General features: G+C 42.5%; 1 protein-coding gene across 7 annotated transcripts in view; it reads left to right on the forward strand.

Annotated features, from left to right (window-relative positions):
• PDZD2 (PDZ domain containing 2) overlaps positions 1-24,656 on the forward strand; it is a 358,960-nt gene that overhangs the window by 229,414 nt on the left and 104,890 nt on the right. The window contains exon 1 of one of the 7 annotated variants that reach the window (XM_055325633.1): positions 21,222-21,570. The exons of the other annotated variants lie outside the window; for them this stretch is intronic. The gene's annotated coding sequence lies outside the window, so the exon portion shown is untranslated. Of the gene's footprint in view, positions 1-21,221; positions 21,571-24,656 lie in introns of those variants that run through there. 7 annotated transcript variants of the gene reach the window in all.

The following is a 24,656-nucleotide window of genomic DNA, read 5'->3' on the forward strand; positions in this document are numbered from 1 at the left end:
GTGTGTGTGTGTGTGTGTGTACATTAGGGAGAGGAGCTACAAGCAGAAATTAATTCATGACGCTCACATGGACCTGGAGACATGGCTATTTTCGAGCAAAAATCTTTATGTAAGACTGTGTCTCGAGTTTGGAGGTCCTTCTTCCATTTGTGAACATGTGGCTCAAACATGCTCACATGATTTGTGTTTGTTAGAGAAATGCCTCATTGTGTAGTAGCGACTTTCCTGTGAGAGTTCAAACCGAGTGTCAGATGAATTCCCCAAGGCTGATGTGTTCAGTTCCATTTTGCTTTCATGGCACTTTGGTTAGTGTGAGGGGAAAGCGGCCTGCAGAGCGGCGTAGATGCCTTGGATGTACAATTTTGAAATTCAGAGACAAATCGATTTTGGCTTTTTCTGAAAATGGATCTTATTTTGAGAACCACAGTTGACATGGCTGTGGGAAGTGTTGCTTATTCTTGGCAAGAAAACCACCCTGAAAAGGTGCCGTGCTTATGATCCAAGAGACAGGGAGCCTGCCCCAGGCCCTCTGGCAGAGCGCGGAGAATGTTTCAGGACTCAGTGTCAGTAATTTATATTAAATCCATATTCGAATGGAAGTACCTATACAGATGGAGAAGGCAACTGCCTACAAAATAGGATCCTTTTAGTTGCTCTGTGCAATGGTATTCAGAATGTAGCCTGGCATGTCTGTTTCAGAAATATTTGGGATCCCAACCTAAAGAACTTGATCAAAAGTACTCCTTAAATATCTAAGTGTTCAACCCTGTGGTGGGAACTTGCATCAAAGCCAGCAGACAGAAGTCAAAAAGGCAAATTCACTCTCAGAGAAGGAAGTGATTTGACCAGCTTTGCTCAAATTAAGATGAGACAGACAGACAGATATGGGGCACAACTCCCTACCTCCTTTTGCATAAGATCCCTAAGCATCTCTTACTCTTTTTTTTTTAAGATTTTATTTATTTATTCATGAGAGACACACAGAGAGAGGCAGAGGCACAGGCACAGGCAGAGGGAGAAGCAGGCTCCATGCAGGGAGCCCGACGTGGGACTGGATCCCGGGTCTCTAGGATCACGCCCTGGGCTGCAGGCGGCGCTAAACTACTGAGCCACCCAGGCGCCCCAGCATCTCTTACTCTTAACCTAGATTTTATTAATAGATTTCAGAGGGACCGTGGACCTGGAAGAGAGGAAAATTAAATATTTGTTGTCACTAAAACTGTAGTTCAAATTTAGTATTTGCTTCAGGAATGGATATAGGGAACAAAGCACAGTAGTATGAGCAGTCGCCACGCCTGGCACCAGTGATGCGTATTACCTGTAGGAGATATCTTCCAATATCATGCTCATTACAACGTTGAAAATATATCCATTGATAAACCTGTTGCTAGATCTCATTTTTTTATTTAAATACAATCAGCCAACATATAGTGCTTCATTAGTTTCAGATGTAGAGTTCAATAATTCATCAGTTGTGTGTAACATGTGGTGCTCATCACATCACGTGCCCTCCTTAATGCCCATCACCCAATTACCCCATCCCCTCACCCACCTCCCCTCCAACAACCCTCAGGTTGTTTCCTAGAGTTAAGAGTCTCTCATGATTTTTCTCCCTCTCTGACTTCCCACTCAGTTTTCCCTCCCTTCCTCTGACCCTCTGCGCTGTTTCTTATATTCCATATGAACAAAACCATGACAATTGTCTTCCTCTGATTGGCTTATTTTGCTCAGCACAAAACCCTCCAGTTCCATCCACGTCAATGTAAATGGTAGGTACTCATCCTTTCTGATGGCTGAGTAATATTCCATTGTACATATATACCACTTCTTCTTTATCCATTCATCTGTCAGTCTTATTTAATGTGTTAATTAAGAAGCACATAGGTTATGGTATACATTTAAAAACACTTAGGGTATTCTGTTTTAACATAATTGGTTTTCTTTGTAATACTAAATATTTTATGCATTTAAAGATATTATGAGATTTTACCAGATAGCCAGAAAGGCCCGTGGTATAAAAATGAAAGAAAGAAAGCCAGCCAGCCAGCTTGCCTTTAACTTTTAAAGGCTACCATTTGATATTTAGATCTTCATTTACCAAGAGAAAAATATTAACCCAGGACAGTAGAGTGTGTTCCAATCTATGATTCACCTGGGGATAAAATGCAGATTCTTGTGCAGTGGGTCGGGATGGAAGCTGAGGTCTCTGCATTTCTAGTAAATTCAGAGTAGCCAGGCTGTAGCCCACAGCAATCTGAATAAAGGCCCATGTTTTCCAAACTCACTTGTAATCATCTTAAGCAATTTTCATTATAGATAATATATAGCTTGACTATGGTAACAGTTGGTTGTGGGAAGAGATGTCCCAGGAGAGGGAAAGTGGGAGAAGCTCAAAAGACAAACTTCACCTGCTTCAAAGTGTCCTACATTCAGTCTTTCCGAGCCCAGAGTAGCTGCCGGGCTGGCAAGTGAATGTGGTGGAGGCTCGGGCCTGGGAGAGGCCGCCAAGGTAAAGGGCATCGTAGCAGATGCGTGTGTCTCACATGTTTCTATCATGGGATGCCTTGTCTGGGAAGCTGGGGCAGCCAGTGCCTGTGAGGGGCGGTCTCCCGAGCCCTTGGAGCTGGTGTGTGCCAGGTGACCCGGGGACAGTGCTGCAGCTGCCTGAAGAGGGCAGGATTCCCATCCCATCCTGTGTGTGCGATCTGACCTCCTGCTCTGCCCCAGGAGCATTGCCTATGGCCTTCTTCCTTCCAGAAGGGTGATTTGTTACGTGCGTAATTAGGTGATGCAAGTCGTGTATCTTTGTAAGATTTTGATAGATGTTTGCAAATTAGGGAAAGGTCCTTTGGCAGAGTATGAAGGGGAGAAGATCACTGGCCTCCATGACCCAAGCAATTTTCTTTAATAACCCAGGGCCCCCAGTCCTGACCTGCCCTTTTCTGAAGGTGCTGCTGACCTGCTGACCTTGGTCAAACCACGCACATCATGTAGCTTGCTGGTGGCTTCACAGAGTGGCCACTGAGGTCTGGAAATCCAATTTTGTCCATGTTCCAGAGGTTATCAGCTGCCTGGAGACTGACTCCTGCTAATCAGACTCCCCAGACATGGGCATCCAAAACCCAGTCTATTAACTCCTAGTGAAGAAAGGAGCCTTGCAGTCACCGAATACGGTGCTGCCATCTTTGTCACTTGTTTCTGCCATCTTAGCCCTGTCTTCCCAGAAGAGAGGCAACATGAGGACTTCATATGAAGTAAGTCTTAAGGAATGTTCCAGGTACCTAGATTCCATGTTCTCCCTCATGTATAGAGCTGAATAATCACACCAAGATTCCCTCAGCTTTGGGGCTCGCCTTGACTAGTTTTCCTTAAGTCTACTCCTTCCCTCATCCGGTTCCAGTATAGTGGCCCCTCAGCTATTCTGCTTCAGCTTCCATGTTTCTGGGCCCTGCCTGCCTGCAACCACCTCTGCCCCCCACACACCCATTCTTGGATCATCTCTGAGGAAGGGTGCGTGTGCGGATGCGGCAGGTGGGACAGCATAGGTGCACAGCCATTACAAGGAGACTCCTAATGTTTCTACTCTCTTCCTTTTTTTTTTTTTCTTTTAACTCTCTTATTATTTCTACTTTCAAGGCCAATCCCCTGTAGCCCCAAGAGTAGTGATATCCCAGTTTTGAGGAAATACAGATGACACTTCCTGACCAGGAGACTGCTCCCTAAAAAAATGTGTTGTTTTATTCCAGTCTCTGCAAGAAGACTCCCTATTTACCGTCAATATTCTGGTTCCCAAAAGCCAGCCCATCATTCCGGCTATGTCACACAAGGCATTTTTATAAAATACAGATTACTGAGCCCCAATCTCCATTCTGAGTGAGAGTCTAGAGTTGTACTTGTAAAACATTCTGCAGGAGTAGAGGAATCCCTCAAATGGTGGCCACCTGTTTCAGAATGTTTTTGTGTCAGTGCTGTCCTGTCAGCAATGGATGAGGGTGATTGGAAATCTCTTTTATTTATTCTTTTTTTTTTTAAAGATTTTATTTATTTATGAGACACAGAGAAAGAGAGGCAGAGACACAGGCAGAGGGAGAAGCAGGCTCCATGCAGGGAGCCCGATGTGGGACTCGATCCCGGGTCTCCAGGATCACACCCGGGCCGAAGGCAGGGGCTAAGTGACTGAGCCACCCAGGGATCCCCTCTCTTTTATTTCTTATGGATACGTTTCCTGTTTGCTTAAGTTCTTGTATGTGATCAATGTGTGTTGTCTTACAAAGTGATTTTTTTTCTTCTTTGGATAATAGGCTTCCCAGATTATTCTTCTAATCAGCCAAGCTTGAAACCACTGCCATAGACCTGTTGTCCCAGATTCAGAGCCTCATTTTCTCGATGAGAAAGCTGAGGCTTTGGAGATGAACCAGCTGCCCAGAATCGGGAGAGGGGTGCCATCTGGGTTGATGTATGTAGACCATGCCCAATACAGATTCTCTGCTCCTTGACTAGAGCCACTTACTCTAAGCCTCAAGGGCCTTATTCCTGGGGTGTCTCTATAGAGGAACAATAATGCCCATACGTACGAGGTGCCAGACCAAATTTCACCCAAATATTGTCCCCAGTTCTAGCACTAAAATGTCAGTGACATCAGCCATCCTATTGCTTCCACAGCTGACAGATTGAGGCCCCCAGAGTACCCAGGGGGCCCCACCTCTTCATTAGATCACTTCAGCCTCCAAAATTCTCCATCTGTAAAATGAGGATAATTCTGTCTCACTACGTCCTTTACAAATTGTTGTGCAAATCAAACAAAACTGTATGTGAAGGGCTTTGGGGGAGAAAAGGACAAAGCATTATATCATCTTAAGGTGGCCACCGATATTATTACATGTTACATTTCTGCTTACTGGCCCCAAATAGAATCACTCTGGGTAGAGAAATACTTTATTATAACCCAGTGAAAGGCTTACTTTGGGGAGAAGGTTGAGAGGAAGATCAGGATTCCCATAGAAATCTATCACTTCTGAGGGATACCTGGGTGGCGCAGCGGTTTAGCGCCTGCCTTTGGCCCGGGGCGTGATCCTGGAGACCCAGGATCAAATCCCACGTCGGGCTCCCAGTGCATGGAGCCTGCTTCTCCCTCTGCCTGTGTCTCTGCCTCTGTGTGTGTGTGTGTGACTATCATAAATAAATAAAAATTAAAAAAAAAAGAAAACGTTTAGAAATCTATCACTTCTGAATTTCCTGAATAAAGCCTCTCTTGTGGCCCTTTAGTGAATCATTTTATGCCCTCTGCCCATCAACGGCCACTTTCCAGCTGTACTCCAGAGCCAGGAATTGTTTAGGGGAGCAAGTTGGTACATGTAAGTCCCAGGATGTTTTTCTGTCTGCGTAAAGGCGGGGACTGTCTTTCATGCCTCTCCTACTGCTCTGGGTGGTGAAAACACTTCAAGATTTGTCATTTTGAGAATGGCAGGGTTTTTGACCTTGTGTTCCAGACTAGATTAAGAACCAGACAGATTTTAGTATCTGTAAAAATGTCTGCAACTGTTCCAACAGAGGGAGATCCCTAGAATGGATTTAAGCTTTACTTTTCTGCCCAAGAAATAACACTGCTTGGGAATGAGGGAACTCAGTGTGTGGTAAAGTAACCTTAGTGATATTAAGCACCAGCAATGTTTCCATAGAGTTGCTGAAAGAAAACTTAAGGACTTGGAGAGATAAAGACAATTTATTGGTTTATTGGTATAAAGACAATAAAAATTGAAATTACATGTAACAAATTAGTTCTAAGAAAGGAAGATGTGAGTAAAGACATGACACAGATGGCATGCACTTACTAGAGGAGGCTTCCAGCTCCAAAATTATGTAACTTTGCAAAGAAAAAAAAAATCCTAGGTTGGAATGAATGGGAAAGAGTGCATGAAAGAAGCCATTCTTAAATGGACATTGATGCCAAAGGAGGATCTGTGTAGGCAGGGAGAATGGGAAGTGCCCTCCCAGAGAGTGAAAGTCCAGAGTAGAGGCTCAGGGGTGAAGCAGGTTTTTGTGGGTTTATGGAGAGAGGTATACACTAACAAGAAGAGTGGGAGTTGAGATTGACCCTGTTGACTCTCGTAGATTGGTCAGATTTGGCTTAAAACAGAGGAGATTGAAGAGACTTTAGTAAACCAGACAAATTATTTAATGGCTCAACTCACTTTCATTTACTTAGAAACCCAAATGCCAGGCTCCTGAGAATCAGCATTAGAATTACCCAAAAAACTTTAGAGAGGGAAAAAACATGCTGGCTTCTACTCAGCCATCCCCAGGCCCTGATTTAGTATATCAGACCTTGGAAACAATTAGGGGTAGTGGTAAAGGTAGAGACAGGATTTTTTTTCTTAAGCTCTCTAAATACAACCAATAATAGGAGCCAGCCATGAAAATTTTTAAAGACTTTCACCCTCATATATGACATAAGAGTAATGTGAAATAGGTCTTTCTTTAAAGATTTTATTTATTTATTTGTCCGAGAGAGAGCACAAGTAGGGGGAGCAGCAGGTAGAGGGAGAAGCAGGCTCCCCACTGAGCAAGGAGCTCAAGGGTGGGACTTGATTCCAGGACTCTGGGATCATGACCTGAGCCGAAGGCAGATGTTTAACCAACTGAGCCACCCAGGCATCCCTTTAAAATAGCTCTTAAGTACCCAATTTGTGTGATTCTAACAGAATTTTGAGGTTGCAAGTAATAGAAACCAATTCTGGCTCATTTAAGCAGAAAAGAAATTTAGTGACAGAATGTTGGGTAGCTTACAGAAGACAGTAGAAGCGTTGAGGTCTGGGCTCAAGAGAATGGGCAAGAACCAAGTAGCCAAGAAACACACCCAAGGTATGGCACAGGAACAGCCTACTTAGGATACCACTACTGCTGCCACTACAATTACTAGACTTTCGTGACCAGCCTTGATCTGTTCCTGTGTCCTAGCATCATTTCCGCATGATCCAGAGTGCCACACAAGAGCCTCCAGTGGGACAAATCTAAGTCATTTGTCCAGTGGGACAAATCTAACCCGTGGGCTGGTTCCTGGGAGTGGGGGAAGATAGCAAACGTCCCTTCCCCACCACCCTTCATGTAATAGTGCTTCTCCAAATCCAAATCCAAAGGCTGATCCAATGACAGATAGATAGCCTCCGGATCATCAGGCAAAATGAGCTAGAGAGTTTCTCTCCTCCTTCCCATATCTTTTTCTTCCCCTGCCTTTCCTATCCTTCACTGCCTTTCCCAGATGCCCTGTTCTCTTTCAGGTACTGGCAAAGTTGGTAAACCACCAAGCTCAATGTGACTGGCTTACTGCTGGTCTCCTCTCTTCGTGGAAGCCCTTTCACTCAGCTGACTACCAAATCCCAAACCCTGCCTCCAGCTTCCCTGCCTCCGAAGGCAGCCACTCCATCATGGGATTACCCTAGGTGTTTAAAACGTTGAGCTAAATATCTTTCATCCTTTATCTTTTTCTTATGGGTACTAATCCTATAAACTGTGACACCTTGAATTGGTCTACCCCTTTCCTCATATAACCATTCATATATTCGTGTATAAAACCATTATATTCCTCCTACACCCCCGTCCTATTATCTTCTTTCTCTAGGATAAGCATCCTTAGTCTCTTCAGCTGCTCATCATAAGACAGGATTGCCACTTTAAAAAAAAAAAAAAAGATTTTATTTATTTATTCACGAGAGACACACAGGCAGAGACATAGGCAGAGGGAGAAGCAGGATCCCTGTGGGGAGCCTGATGCAGGACTCGATCCCAGGATCACGCCCTGAGCCAAAGGCAGATGCTCAACCACTGAGCCACCCAGATGCCCCAAGATTGCCATTTTTTGTGCCTGAACTGAATCAAACCCTCTATGTGCAATCCTCTCTAGAAGGGGATTATCACCTCCTTTGTGGGCAGTATCCTTCTAATGCAAATGTTGAAATGTCTTTAGTTGGTTCTGTTATGAGATTAATTTGACTATCCATGGAAACTTGTAGATAGGATCAGATTCTGGCCCAGGAGCCTAGGACCACCATCCTTACCTAACCTGAGTCACTTGAGAGAAATTCCACATTGCTCTGTGGAAAGACTCAGAAGGTAAGTTCTAGATGCTGGAAAAATGAAGGGCACAAGCCAGCAAGAAGACCCCATTACACACTTTTACTGCACTAAATGGATCCTTCCTACAGAAGTAAATAGTTAACATGCTATTGATGAACAGAAGATGGTATCATCTTCAGAAGATAGAGTTTGGTTTGCAAAGTCTCTTTCTTTCTTTCTTTCTTTCTTTCTTTCTTTCTTTCTTTCTTTCTTTCTTTCTTTCTTTCTTTCTCACACACAAACAATGTGAGGCAGAGGGAGAGAGAGAATTTCAAGCAGACACTGCTGAGAGCAAAGCCCAACACAGGGCTTAATTTCACAAGACTGAACCACTCAGGTACCCCTCTTCTTTATTACTATTAAGTCAAGTTTATTGAGATAGAATTTGCTTACACTTTTTAGCATAATGGATTTTACCTAATTCCAGAAGACAGGATTAAATGCAATATACTTAAATGCTGAGACATCATGCTAACATAAGAAACAAACTTTCCAGTTGTCCCAGTCTTATCAGTTCTGACAAACACAAGTCATGTAAATCACCACCTCAGTCAAGAGGGAGAACCCTTCCATTCCCCCTAGAAAGTGCCCCCCTATGGTCAAACCCGCTCTTCACCCCCAGCTTCTGGCAATCGCTGATGTGTTTCCTGTCCCTATTGTTTTGCCTTTTCCAGAATGCCACATAAGTGGAATCCTACAGCAGGTAACCATTTAGCATAATGCATTTGAGCGTCATCCATAATTGTTACGTGTATCCGTGACCCTTCCTTTCCACTGTGGGTAACCTTCCAGCGTACACATGTGCCACAGTCCGTTTATCTGTTCACTCCTTGAATGTGTTGTTACATCAGAGCAAGGTCTTTGCAATGTCTCATGAAAGAGAGGTTTGTGCCCCTTCTCTCCTAGCCAAATGCAGTCTACCGAACAGAGAAATTGTTGCTCTCGCGTGTGATCTCTGCCCTTCGGTCATGCTAGATTGTTATCTTTATGCTGCCTCCTGAAGCATGGAAAAAATATGAAAACTAGACTACACAGAGTATGTATGTTTTCTTTTTCTTTGCCCACAAGCATCAGTACTCGATTTTTGTCTATTTTAAATAGAGATCTTATTTCTATCTCTTATTACACTTCGAAACCAGTTTGAACCCTTCTTATTTTTTGGTTTTCATTTGCTTTTTTTTTTTAATATTTTTAAGGAAAAATCTGTTTCACCTTCTCTAAAGGAAATCTGTCACTGTTTTAATACTATGACTTATTATTGAATTGTAATTATTATATAAACAGGGATGCCAGAATTTAAAAATCTCTTTTAAAGTACTGTTTTCAGTTTAAAATTGGACTTGTTCCACTAAATGTCTATGGTAATAATTTTGAGATATCTCTGCCAGGAGATATAGTATATCATAAAAACTGCACTCTGAAATTCAGGTTAGAATGGAGAAGGGAGAGTGATTTGAAATAATTATGTGATGGGAACGTCTGAATTCGTAACCTCTGTATACCTTTGATTTATAATTTGGTAAAAATAACTTTTAAAGAAAACCTTCTTGGATTTCATGACCTCAATTGAAAACTTGTGGGATGCTGATTACAGCATGGATATTTACTTTAAAGATTCTAAGCTAGGGCTGGCTAGGGTGAATTTGTTGTCTGCTTTTTAATGGGGGCGATCTTAGCTTATCGCATCCTTAACTAAAGAACAACTATTCAGATTCTGTAGCTATAATCATGGTTCTTGAATGTACAGCTCTACAGACAATCCTTTAAGGATACTAGATGCTGCTGCCTTCCTTTCCTATCTATAACTAAATGCAATTTCCATCAAAATCTGAAAAGAATTATTTTGGAACTTGAACAAATGAGCTTGAATTCATCTGGAAGGGAGAGAAGTAAGTGAATAGCTAAGAAAATTTTTGGAAAAATAAGAACAGTGAGGAAGGATGTGGGCTCTTTCACCAGAGAGCAAACTATACTTTAAACCTATAGTAATCCAAACAGTATGGTACAGGGATAGCCAAATAGATCAGTGGAACAAAGTAAGGAATTCCAGACAGGCCCATATATGTCAGGAAACTTGGTGTATGAAAAGGAGATACTTCAAAACTAGAAGACAAGTGACAGTCGGCTTCATGGATTTTATTGCAATAATTAGCTAAAACTTTTACAGGAGACTATGATGCTAAGTCCTGCCTTAAAATAAATGAATAAATTCCAGATGAGGTAAAAAGCTAAACATAAAAATGAAACCTGTGAAAATATTAGAAGAAAATAGAATATTATCTGGGGGTGAGGGGAAAGCGTCATAAGTAAAACCATAAATAGAAGAATTCATAAAGAAGACACACCAAACTTATGGATAAAAGGTGAAAGTTATAAGAATGGTTTTGAGGGTGTTATGAAGGAGTGACTTTCACATCTTACTATACCTCTGCACCATATAAGTTTTTGCAAGACCATGTTCACAAACTGTGTCATTTTCTCAATGTGCTGACCACAGCGTGCAGACCATGGCACATGCTTATCAAGTATAGTAGCTATTTCTAAACCCCTTCCTCACTTGCAGTGATTCGTGTTTCGAAAATGTAGCTCTGTGTCTAAATATTTTTTTGTAAAATTCTCTCATGTTTTGAAAATCCTCACCTTATTATTGATACTCTGAATGCTGCTTTCTACCACTGCACATTACTTCTCAATGCTGAGGGGTAAGGATTCAGTTCTATTATTAAATGCATTGTGACTGTTGGCTTACAGTGTGCTTGGGAATACGTTGCATTCTAGGCAAGAACAGAAGAGAGACAGGGATGAGAGGTTGCAAAAGAGCCATGAGCCTGCTTTAAGCTGTACATGGTCTTGTCAATCAGCATGACAAGCTCATAAAAACAACTGGGTAGCAATTTGAGGAAGTTTTATCATCAAATGCCAAGTTAAATGTAATCAACCCAAGGGTGGGGCATTGGAGGATGTCTAAGACCTGTGTTCTGTGGAACTGCTGAGGGACCTGCTTCTCAAAGGGTTGAGAAGAGATGAGCCAAGGAGCCCAACAGTGGAAGACAGACATCTCTGGAAATTTTCCCTGTCCTCATGCTCCTTTGAAACAAGTGTCTTTCTAGCTGAGCCTATACTCTGAATTTGGGCTGATTCACACGTGATACTTTAGAATGTCAGATAAGAAAGTTGGCTTGCTTGTGGGGCTACAGTAGAGCTGACTTTCTCTGAGTATGTAGGGCAGAGCCTTGGGGCTGATGTCTGCTTCCCTAACATTTTCAACTTCATCATGTGGGTTTTCATTCTTCCCCTTCACCAATGGAGATTTTCATGTGTAGTTAGTTGACTTATCTGCACATGTAGCCCAGGGGCTTGGATATAGTCATTGTGAACATTTTTCAGGTATTGCACTTGTATGCATCATGCTTTATATCTAAATATTTAATTCTCAAAGCAACCCATTTCGGATGAGGAAACTGAGGCAAAAAAGAAAAAAAACATAATTCATTTCAAGGTCATACAACTGGCAAGTGATAGAATCTGGATTCAAACTCAGGTCTGCCAGGCTTCAAAACCTGCATTCTGTACAATAGGCTGTTAGGTCTAACCCAGCCCATTCCCAAGTGAACATCACATTCTCTCTGTGGCATCGGAGAATTCTGGAAGATCTTCCTGACCACAGTCCAACCAGTTCCTGAAACAGCAGCTTTTCCATCTCTTTCCCTCTGTACAGAAGGAGGAAGGTGCTCTGGACCAGGAGTCCAGATGGGCTCAATGAAGCTCCATCACCCTAAATATAGACTAGTGATAGTCACATCTTCCTTACACACCTCACAAGTGTGCAGTGGTCAGATAGTGATGATGATAGTATGACTACAACTGATGTAGAGTTCTACCAAAGTAGGGTAGTATTAATGATAGTAGTGAGTGTCTGATGTGTAACCCCAGTAGTTCTGATTGGTCTTTTATCCCTCCACTGATACACTTTGCCTGACACAATTCTCTTGACCTTTCCTCCCACTCTCCCCTCCATAGAAGGTGGCAAGTAGAGCAAATTCAAACTTTATTGGATAAGGAAGGGAAAATAGCTCTGTGAGATGAAGGCACCCACTAGAAATGTGGGCATGTTTGAAAGCAAATGTGACTGGGGACCCTCTCTTCACAAGAACTTTTAGGTGAGGTCTGAGCAATGCAAATGACTCATGTCTTTAATGCTATTATATAACATGCCTGTCCATGCTTCGCTGACAAGATGGCAGTCCATTTCTCGTGCTACAAGAAGAGGAAGGAGCTGCTGCCAAGTTAAAACATATGTTCTGATAACCTGTCAGATGCCGAAGGGAAAGGACACAGAGGAAACCGAACCCCTTCCAAAGTTTAGGGTCCTTTAGAAACCTGTGGGAAACATGGATAATACATGTTGACATCTTTATTGGGTTTGTTTGCTTTTTAAATACCTTCTGAAGCATGCTTAGTGAGGAGAGAAGCTGGAATGACAGCAGTTAATGCCTGTTGGCTCCGACCCAGGGGGAAATCACCACTCAGTGGTTTGAGCTCTCTGAAGCTCACTGTACCACAAGACCCCACCCTCGGGCAGGAGGTCACACATTACAAACCTATGACTGGGAAGTTACCAAGAATTGGCAGTGGCGTTACTGAGGTCATATTGTTAAGAGTGATCATGGAATCAACTTCAGTTGTCTTGCTGAAAATGGGAAAGTAAAATAATTGCTTAAACATGTTCCCTCCAACATGGTTTAAGAATCTCAGAGGCAGATACTGAATGGGAAAATAGTTGGTGTTCTTGTGACTCAGATACCCAGATGACTTCATCTCATAGATAGATGATCAGCTTTAGCCACCCTAGTGGTTTTGCCCATTGTATGGTCCTAAATCATTTCGCCTGCTTGGTAATATCTTTGTTGCTATGCCTTTTTAAAAAGCCATAAAAGACCAGGAAGTTAGGGGCACTGATGATTCAAATTAATGAGGAATGTAACTGTGATGATTCTCCTGACGATGGTCTTCACCAGATCTTTAGGTTCCATTGCCTGATCAAAATGCATACATAACCTCTGTCTCTTGCTCTAACCAATGTTGCTGCTGTTTATCAGAAAAATGATTTACAAGTTGCAGCTGGAAATCTCTTTCATCTTGTCATCTAAATAGCAAACGTAATACTTTTTAAGATAAACCAAGACATTTTATGCTATTCAAATACAAAAACTCTAAAAATCCAAGAAGTAACAGAGTATTGCTTTTTCCTATTATTGATGCCAAAAGTACCACATAGGTAATGTTTCTCTGTATTTTAAAATACATATTTTAAGTATTTTATTTTTTTAAACACTTTGATTCGATCTTCATCTTTTTTTTATTTTTATTTTTATTTTCATTTTTATTTTAATTTATGATAGTCACAGAGACAGAGAGGCAGAGACACAGGCAGAGGGAGAAGCAGGCTCCATGCATCGGGAGCCCGATGTGGGATTCGATCCCAGGTCTCCAGGATCACGCCCTGGGCCAACGGCAGGCGCCAAACCGCTGCGCCACTCAGGGATCCCTATTTTAAGTATTTTAAAATGGAAGCGTCTGAGTGGCTCAGTTGGATAAATGTCCAGCTTCAGCTCAGGTCATGATCTCAGTGTCCTGGATCAAGCACCATGTTGGGCTTCCTGCTCAGCAGAGAGTCTGCTTCTCCCTCTCCCAATGCCCGTCCCCCTGCTCGTGCTTTTTCTCTCTCACTCTTAAATAAATAAATAAAATCTTAATAAAAATAAAAAATATTTTAAATGATGTATATTTTTTGAGTCAGTAAATCCTCTTTGTTCTTAAAGATTAATCTGAAGTAAACAGCTGCATTATTTGGGAAACGGGGAAATATATCTTGATTTTTTTAAGAAGATTTTGTTTATTTTAGAGCACACATTTGGATAAGGGGAAGGGCACAGGGAGAGGGAAAGAATCCCAAGTAAACTACATGCTGAGCGCAGAGCCCAATGTGGGACTCAACCCCATGACCCTGAATGACCTGAGCCTAAATCAAGAGTTGGATGCTCAACCAGATGAGCCACCAGTCTCCCCCACATCTTGATATTTTTAAAGATTTATGAAAAGGGGTTTTAAAGCACTTTAATAGCATGTCTAATAAATTTATTTAAAATTACTTAGTTGTATAACCATGAAAAACATGATGAAATCATTGTAAGCAGGTCTTAGAGATTTTACAAGATTTCACCTTATTGTGAAAGAAGTTCAAGAGTCCAAAAGTCTTGGAAAAGCTGCAGAGGGTGTAAGGAGGCTGTATTCATTTTGTAGGACTGACATTAAAGAGTACCACAAATGCAATGTGGCTTACAACAGCAGAAATGTCTTTTCTCATGGTTCTGGAGGTTAGCAGTCCAAAATCAGGTTGTCCACAGAGGTAGTTCCTTCTGGAGGCTCTGAGGCGGGAAGCATCTCATGCATATCTCTCAGCTTCCATCTTTGCAGGAAATAGCTGGCATTTCTTGACTTTTACATGCATTGCTCCAATCTCTACTTCCAAACGCACACCACCACCTTCTCTGGGTTTCTGTATGTTCTCTTCTGTCTCTTATAAGGACACTGTCATTGGTTTCAGAGTCCATCCTGATCCCCTGTGGTTTTGTCTGGATCCTTAAGTAATTACGTGTGCAAAGACCCTATTTCTTTTTTTGTTTGTTTAAGATTTTATTTATTTATTTATTCATGAGAGACACACACACAGAGAGAGGCAGAGACACAGGTAGAGGGAGAAGCAGGCTCCATGCAGGGAGCCCAATATGGGACTTGATCCCGGGTCTCCAGGATCAGGCCCTGGGCTAAGGTGGCGCTAAACCACTGAGCCCCCCGGGCTGCCCAAAGACCCTATTTCCAAGTAATGTCACATTCTGAGATTCTAGGTAAACGTGAATTTGATGGTGAGAGGAGGAAACTATTCAACCCAGAGTCTTTCTACTACTGTATCTCCAGTTTGAGGGGGAGATAACTTGTTTTGGGGGAATTAGAATTCATAGTCAGATTCTGACACAGGGCCTTAGACAGGGTCTTAATTCTTGCCTGGACCTTCTCTCCTCAATCTAGACCCCATGCTTTGGCTCCTCCCAACTTCTACTGGACCTCAGGCTCCTGGTGCTTCCCGAGGTAAACCTTCCCTGTCCACATCCACCCCAAAGCAGGCCAGTCCCTCTTTTAGAAGCTACTGAAGTAACCTGTGCTTCTGTTGGAACATTTTTCACATAATTAATATTTTAAAATTTATAGAATATAAATTCATATATCTTTTTATTATTTTATGTATCAATATTATTAAATTTTTACCTAGTGCCAATAAATTTTATTGTGTCCATTTTTATATCATTTTGTTATATAAAATTCTGTTTCTATAATATGTTAATATATTTTATTATAATATAAATAATATAGCATTAATATATGCTATATATAGATATATGGTATAATTTATTATAATACATAATGGTAATAATATAGCATATTATATAATGTCAATTATGTCAGTGATACTATGTCAATATAACATGTCTATAATTAATTCATAATATACTATCATAATATATTTGTAGAGTTAATTAGAAAATTGACACATTAATTATAGGTTGACTGAAACCTGTGAGGGCAGAAATCAACTGCGTAATTCACTGTTTTGTCAGCACTGAGCCATCATGCCTGCACTCAGTATTTTGAACCTTATTCTCTTTATATCATCTCCTTAATTATCAGAGAAAATCTGTTCCTTGGCACAAGACTGACTCCCTTCTGGGTCTGCTAGTGAATGCCTCACAGGAGCTCCCCTTGTGGGAGCTGGGGGCTGGGGGAGTAGTTGTGTATTTTTTCTCTTCAGCCTTCACATTCATCTGTGGAAGCTGAAGAGTTATTTATGGTTGGATTCAGTGTTGTCTGAGGGGTGTCTTCGCGTTGTGTTGAAATCCAAAGCGGGGCATTTTAAATACAGCTTCATTAGTCGGCCCTGTTGGAATTTAAGAAAAGAATAAAATCTGAAAACTCACTTTTCTCATTTGTTCTTCCTCTCAGTTGCTTTTTTCCTTTTCTTCTATCCCTCACCTCTGCCCCAGGGAGAGAGAGAATTGGGACATCACAATTTTAAAAACCAGACATTTTCTTTAGACCAGGTCTGTAGACTTTGGATGTGGAACTTAAGCCATTTGAAAGAGTCTCTGAGAGGCCCCTTTGGACTTTGCAACGTATTCACTTCTATGTTTTGAAGTTATTTCGAGTAAAATTGGGCCTTATAAGCTTTCTGCCTGATAATTTAAAAATCACTCCTTTTCAGTTCTTGAGGAAACAGCAATATTGAAATTTTCCACAGATCTGTTTTGTCAGACTTAGCTTTTTCATTCCCTTCAGTCATCAAAGAGAGCATATCCTTTTGCCCAAAGCCAAAGTACTGGGATGGGGCCCTTGTGAGAACAGGTGATGCCAATATGTAAATCCTTTGAGGAAGCTGGACAGGGAGGGTAAACAAATCTCACGTTGATGCTCTCAGTAGACCATAAAAGCAACTTTTAAAAGACTGCGGTAAGTCTCTTGAGGTGGAAATGTCTGACGAGAGCTAAAGAGGTACGGTGTTAACAACAGAAAAAAAAAAATATCCTAGTTATTGAGAGTTGCCGTGTTCTCTGACAATAGGGTGTTCTGGGTCTTCCCAGAGCCCCACATGGAGCTCTTTAAGTATCTGGTGAATTGAGTGCCCTGACGACCTGACCTGGGACCACTGCCATCCTCAGAAAGCTCCAATCTGTGGTTTGCTCTTCACTTTGGGAAGCCAAAACAAGTTAAGATACCCCTTTATCTGTGAGAAATGTTTGAGTGTAAGCGGAACAATGCCACGTTGGAAAACTCTCATGGTCCCCCCCCCCCCCAGAGATTCGAGAAGGTCCTTTGGTCAATGCTTTTGTTTCTCTCGCTTCCAGATTCTTACAGATCACACTCTTCCTGGTGTGCAGTTCAAGAAATAACTTTTTGGGGTGTTTGTTTTTCCAGGCAGCCCATGGCTCTGATTTTGTTTTTGGATGTTTTCCGCTTGCTCTAAGTTGGAGGGTTCCAAGTTTAGTGTGTGCCGTCTGCCAGCTATTTCCTGTTGAGAACACTTGGTAACAAAGTGAGTTCCTAATATTCTAAAACATGCTTGTGACTCAAATACCCGCACCTGTTTGCACCTCGTATGAAAACAGAGGAGCCGGCTATTCATGCTGGGAGTGTTTTCTCCTAGAGTTGAAACCATGTGTCTAGAGCGACCCTCTCTAGACACTTAAAAAATATCATAATGTTCACTGTCTAATGGCATTGTAATATGTTGAAACATTTAATATTAAAACAATTGGGCTTTTGAAATCCTTGCCTCAGGAAAGTCAAGGAAGCCGTTTTAAAGGAGGTAGCTGAATGAAACGAGAGGGTTGTTGCCCAGATATCTCTGACAAATGGCAGAAACATACGTCGGGGAGGAGTGGATGCTGAGGGAGGCAGTGTCTCCTCGCATACACGTGCATCTGATTTGATTGTGGCAGTTGCCTGTGTCAGTGTGAGCAGCCCACATATTTTTACAAGGTATTAGGGGTCAGCTCGTCTCACAGCTTGGTTGAGATGGGTAACCTCCCAGGCTCCACCCTGAGTCCTGGCGCAGTTCCAGGACCTCTGGGACCATCTTCAGAGTTCAGGTCAGGCCAGAAAGCTTGCAATTGCTCTGGGATTTGGGAGGCTGACCCTAACCAGATGGACATGGAAGCAAAACAAGAGGCCTGTGTTTTGAAAGACATGTGTCTCATCCCCCTCTGGCAGAGAATATGGCCTGCAGTTGGCCCTAGTCGGTGCTGATTTCCTATACTAGCCTGGTCCACCACAGCACACACACCCATCCTCAGTGGAATGACAGAGGTCCACGAGGCCCTCAAAATGCCTCTTTGTGAGAGCTCTGTGTCTAAGGCATATTAGCCCTGCCTTTTCAGATCTTTGGTTTTAGAATCATTCTGAGTCTCTGCGTGTCGCTGTGAATTTGATTTTTCTAGATACTCCTTTTCCCTGACTTGACTATGGTTCTCTCTGCTCCATTCAGACCACAGAATTGGCTTTGACTGCTCTTCTCTGTGAGTTTACCTATTGGGGATTTCATACTGGACAATAGCAGCAAACAAGTCTAACTGGTTGACCTATGATTACCTAGCAAATTTCTGAGAGGGAAGGGAGCTAACATTGGCATTTATTATGTGCTAAGCAGGAAACCAGCCTGCTTAGTCCTCTATCCTCTTCAGTCCTCCCCATGACCCCATAGGTCTATGGGGCTGAGGGATTAGTCTTGGAGGTTAAGTGTCCTGCCCACAGGCCTGAGTGGCCGTGCTGACACCTGAACCGAGCATAATCTTGCTCCAAATACTTGATACTGGGGTGAATTTTGGTGAAGTTGTTCAGGTAATGAGTAAAGAGAGTCCTAATCCAAAGGAGCTCCTTTGCAGCAGGAGCCATTTGCCCTTTGGTTTTTCCCCGCTACCAGCCAACAAGTTTAAAGGAAATCTTTGTGAATGCTGTTGATCCAGCTTGACTTCTCAAGAATGCTCTGCTGGCTGCTTCTATATCCAGATTAGCTGAGTCCTACCCATCCCTAACAGACCTTGTTTGGCTCCTGTTATTTCCCATCATCTCCTTCTGGGGAAATATTTTGTTAATCTCATATATTATTGCCTTCACTCACATTGAGTTGTCCAGGAAGTAGATGCTGAGTTAGAGCTAAGAGTGCAAAATGTCTGTAGGGATAACACCTATGAGAGAAAATGAGAGGAAGCAGGCTCAGGCAGGGGAGCCGCACACCATGCTGCCCACCTGACAAAGTCCATGAACCCAACAGGGAGCTCTAAGGCAAAGTGTGCCCAGGGAAGTCCCCCACTGGGTAGAAATGGCCAGGCCTCATCTCCTCATTGTCAGGTAGCAAGCATATCCTGTCTCAAGGTCCTTCAGGCTGGACTAAGAATCAAATTGACATGAGGCAGATTAATCGGAGAAAATCAAATTTAATAGCATACCAGGAATCCACACAGACATGGACATTCCAAAGACACAAAATGAGGTATATATGTCATTCTGAACTAAAGAGAAGGAGATGTAAGGGTCTGGGATTTCACAAGTAGGGAAAGCAATTCACAGAAAGATGAAAAACAGTGAATGTTTGGTAAACAGATGCTTGCTGGGCCACTCAGAAACAATGAGACATAGAGGCTTTGATCAAACAGGGCTTGCTAGGTTCTCTGGCTAGGCCTTGCTGATGGCTCTCTTCCTGGAGCAGGTCGTCTATCTAAATTCTTTTTAGGCAGTTGTGGAGGAGGTAAAAGAGCTTTTCCTGAATCTGCAGAGTTTTGATTGTTTTTTAAGTCAAAATAATCTTCAGGCCAAAGTGGCCAATCTTGGGGGGTCCTGCTCTTTGCCCCATCCCATCATGCTCCCTATTGACCAGAAATTGCCCCAGCATGACCTTGACTTGAAAACCTAGCCAGTGTCTGATGAAGATCACAGAAGATCACAGCTGGACGTCTTGAGCTAACACACTCCTCACCAGCTGGACAAGTCCTTACTTGAGGGGCCGAGTGGTACTTCAGCCCAGAGATTTGCCTGCCTCTCCCTTATTCTGATCCATGTCAGCCCATCACCACTTGATAGCATGTTATCTTGCACAGAATCCACAGGAACAATGAGTATGGGATTCAGCATCTCTTGCTTATGGCCGGAAGGTGTACACAGACTGCCTACAATCTGGACGGGCAGTTCATCATGGAAGGAGAGGAGTCCGGGGCATAGTGCTGCCTGAGGACCACTGGCCTGGAGTGAGGGTACTGTGGGAAGGGAGGGGGATGATTGAGCTCCAGAGTACACCTGAAGGAGAGGCAAATGTTGCAGGGCACATCTTATGTTAGCCATTTTGTTTGGTCTTGACTGGGCTAGGGGACAGGTTTGTTCCTAAATCCTCTGATTCTAGCTAATCTAAGCAAGTATTGCCTCTACTTTTCCAGAATTCTTAGGGACTGTCTCAGCTCATACCTGAAAAGTGGAATGAGAGCTGGCCACTTCCACCCACACCCCAAGAAGCTACTCCACCCCCCCTCCAACTACTAATGTGCCTTCCTCTTGTTTTCCCTGGGGCTCTTTTCTGATGGGTGCGGCACATATTTTGGGTGTTAACATACCACTAAAATGTAATTCCTTGTGATAGTAAAATGGGAAGAGGTTTCTTTTGGCTGTTATCAGTTGTAGCCTTCTTCCTTCATCCAAACCTAATCCTAACGCCCAACCGTAGGATGAGGCTTTGCCACCGTGAATCCCAAGGTCACTGGCTGGGTTTGTTTGCCGTCCCATGGGTATTTGAATCCCAGCTCCATCCTGGCCAGCTCTGTGACCTTGGGCAAGTTATTCTCTCTAAGCCTCAGTTTGCTCCTCTCTAAAACGTGACTCATAACGTCAACCTTAATAGGGTTGCTTCAGACCAAAATGAGGTAAAGTGCGTGTGCAGTTAGCTCAGTACACAGCATAGAGTTACAACTTATATTGCTATTTTCCCCCTTGTCTATTATAACTCATGTTAGTTTTTTGGACCTTTAATATAAACACACCATTAAAAGCAAGTTTTACGTTGTAGTATCAGTGTTGATGCTTATACATCCAATAATTTAAGGTTTCTTTAATGCTTAACTTACAAGTTATCTTAAAAATCTCAGTAGACAAATACAAATGCCTCCATATGTTCTTTATCTGAACGTAACTAAGAACCAGGTGCCCCAAAGATACTCAATGATGCCACAGTTCAAATTGGTCAATATGGGCAGCCCCAGTGGCTCAGTGGTTTAGTGCCACCTTTGGCCCAGGGTGTGATCCTGGAGACCTGGGATCAAGTCCCACGTTGGGTTCCCTGCCAGGAGCCTGCCTCTCCCTCTGCCTCTCTCTCTCTCTCTCTGTGTCTCTCATGAATAAATAAATAAAATCTTTTTTTAAAAATTGGTCAATATGAAGAGCACGCTGTTTAGAAATCCAGATTTTTAAATTATTCTGTCCCTATCTGTAAGGTCTTGCCTTATCTGTTTTTCTAGGCCAGAGTTCTGTTGATATGGCTTTTCTGTAATTGAAGCCCTACAAACCAAAAGGAGTCCTAGAGGATCATGCAGATGGATGAACAAGAGGGAAAATATCCAACAAATCCAGCTTCTTAGGAGCATCTTTTGCTTAGTGAGGAAGGTTGCAAAACTTATACAAAGCCAGTCTACAGGAACCTTTGTAGATTATGAGGTCTGTACAGTGCAGCCCTGCCTGTGAGAGAGCCTTGGAAAAGAAAGAAAAAGAAGAAAAGAAAATCAGGCTTTAAAAAATTCCCAGTACACTGTACAGAAGAGGTTCAAGAAAAGAACAGTGCGTGACATTAACTGGAACACACTGATAGAGGTACTCATTTTGCAATTTCTTAAGTATCTTTTCTCTGCTAACTTCAAAACAGTGAAAGAAATTTGGAAAAGAAGCCCACTATCTTGATGGAAGCTGCTTTGACATAAGTGAAACCAGCCTTGGCGTGAGGTGAGGGCAGGCTCTGGCCAAGCCAGTGGAACAGACCCTGGAAGGATTGAGGCGAGTGAGGGAAATTGTTTCAAGATGGAGCTGGAGCCACTTGAAAGGGGAGGGAACTGGAAGGTCCAGACATTTCATCAGTGTTTGAATGAGTGTGTGAGTAGCTTCATGTGCGTTCTGAGATGCATAGACCCACAGAAGTCTCCCTTCTTTTAGCATCACCTTTGGGGAAGGGGAAGGAGAAGAGGGTGACTGCCTTTTGAATGGTGCAGTGTGAGAGTTTGTGAACTCTCAGATTTGGTTGGTTTTAGGGAATAGGTAAAGAAAGGGGGAATGTGTGTTACTAATTCTCAGGGCTTCCAGGATCTTTCACCATGGAGGAACATGGAAGTGGTGGCAGGGTCGATAAGGAACTGAGTCCCTGCATCATCTTTGACACGTTTCTCAGGGCTTGGTGGCCTTGAAGCTAGAAAACAAACTGAACATAATGCCTAGGACACGGTCTAGCTTCAGTAATCCTTGAGCATTGATGATACCCTCTTTCAAGGCAAGGCCAAGGACATCAGCACATGGAGGGAGGGTTAGGAATTGCCTAGGAAATGCACCGAGCAAGGCCGGGAGGTTGGATGTTAGGCTGGACTCAAGACAGGTATTTTGTGTGTCTCAGACCTAGCCCATCTTCAGCTCTCAGGGTACCTGGTAGCAAAGACCTCTGTGATATGAAGTGTCTTTTACTGGCCAGGGAACACGGGATAGAGGAGCTATGGAAGTTTCATTAGCACCAATCCAGGCAAAGGAAATAGAGAAAAGACTCTGGGTCCTGTGATAACCTATTGTTGGTAATCCAGCCGAGACAAAAATAACATGGAGAAAATTAAAAATGAAATGCTGTTGATGTGCATGCATAGTAACATGAATATATTAGCATACGACACATAGTATATACTACTACATTAGCATGGTATTTGGAGCTTTTGCCTAGTTACTGTTAATGAGGAAAGATTTCCTTTTTTTTTCTTTCTTTTTTTTTTTTAAGATTTATGTATTATTTTAGAGAACAGCAGGGAGAGGGGCAGAGGGAAAGGGGGAGAGAGAATCTCAAACAGACTCCCCATCAAGCGTAGCCTGAAGTGAGGCCCAGTCCCACAATCGTGAGATCATGACCTGAGCCGAAATCAAGAGTTGAATGCTCAACCGACTGAGCCACCCAGGCACTCTGGAAAGATTTCCTTTTGAAGTGGAGTTGGTTTATGAGAACAGTGGAACAGTGGGGAAAAATCTGGGAAAACAGTGAAACGATGGGAGAAAATGGGAAGGAGTGCATACTCCACTTAAGTGCAGTCACATGAGAATTAGTAAAGGTAGAAGAGGCTACCAGGGGTTTCCATAGTGGTGGGTATGACGGGAGGGTATATGAGACAGGATAGGTACGGTGCTAGCAGGTCCGTGAGGGCTATTTCCTCAGGATAATTGGGTATGACCTCAAGGAAAATGAGAGAGATATCATCAAAAGGCCATGTCTGCATGAGTCAAGATTTTGTAAGGGGTAAATGGCAGAGAGAATGCAGAAGGAGGTAGAGTGGTGACTAAGAACCTAGTAAAAAGGAATTGTGGACACAAAAGACCACATACTATATGATTCCATTTACATGAAATGACCAGAAGAGGCAGCCTATAGAAACAGAAAATGATGGCTGGGGTGGGGAATGGGCATTCCCTGTAATGGGCATGAGGGGTCTTAATGGGGTTATGAAGGTGTCCTAAAACTGATTTATGGTGATGGTTCCACCACTTGGTAAATTTCCTAAAACTACTAAATTATACATTTAAAATGTATGAGTTATATGTTGTGCAAAGCGTGTCTCAATAAAGTCATTTTTTAAAAAAAAAGATTTTTTAATAGAAGGGATCTTCTCATTGACCTGTCATTTCTATTATGGTGCTTATTAAGTGACAGCCGCTATGCTAATGTAGGGGGTACAAAGATGAAGATCTTCACAAACAGAGGGCATAAGTAAGCAATTTTCAAAGAAAGCAAATGACTAATAAGAATTTTGACCTCACTAGTCATCACTGATGTGCAAATTATGACGTGAGGTAGGTTCTGACTATCAGGCTGGCAAAGATGAAAAAGTGACAGTGTTCAGGAACAAACAGTTCTCTAGGACACTACTGCTGGGATTCTAAATTGTTACCCCCTTTCAAGAGAAAGGATTAGAATTACATAGGAAACCCTTGTATACACTCTTGACCAGCAAGAACCTTGGATCCAGAAAATCTACCCAAAGGAATTTATTTTCTGGGGTCTTAAAATACTGTTAAGAGTCTTGCACCTCCCAAATTTCTATCTCCAGACTAGTCCTCTGCTCCAAAATCCAGGTTTAAATATTTAGGTGCCCACATGATCATCTCAAGCTCAACATGTCCAGAACTTAATTCCAGGATGGATCTATGCATTCAGGTCAGGTCAAAGAGCCCCAAGCCCAAAAAGCTGCTCTACTAGCTCAGATGATGGCATCTCCCCGCTTCTAGTTGCTAAAGCCACTTAGACACCATACATGACCTCTCGCTTTCTTTCACACCCTATATAAGATCCAAAAGCGCAGGTTGTTGACTCTGACTTCAAAATAGATCATAATTTGGACCTTTTTTTTTTTTTTTTTTTTTACCATCTCCATGGCTACTCTAACTTTGAACTTCTCTCTTGCTGGAATTTCTGAAGATGATCTTCCATCCAGTCTCCCTCCTTCTACCCTTGTCTCTACCACAGCCTATTCTCAACACAGAAACAAAGGCGATCATTTTAAAACATAGTACATGTCACCTTATTCCCCTGCTTCACGCTAAACAACTCACCATTTCGCACAAAAGTCTTTACGGCAGCCTGTGCAGCCTTCCCTAAACCCGTCCCTGTTACCATATCTCCTATTGCTCTCCTTCTCACTCGCTCCTTCTCTCCGACACTC

Source organism: Nyctereutes procyonoides, unplaced genomic scaffold, assembly GCF_905146905.1.
Source record: "Nyctereutes procyonoides isolate TBG_1078 unplaced genomic scaffold, NYPRO_anot_genome, whole genome shotgun sequence".
Lineage (NCBI taxonomy): Eukaryota > Metazoa > Chordata > Mammalia > Carnivora > Canidae > Nyctereutes > Nyctereutes procyonoides.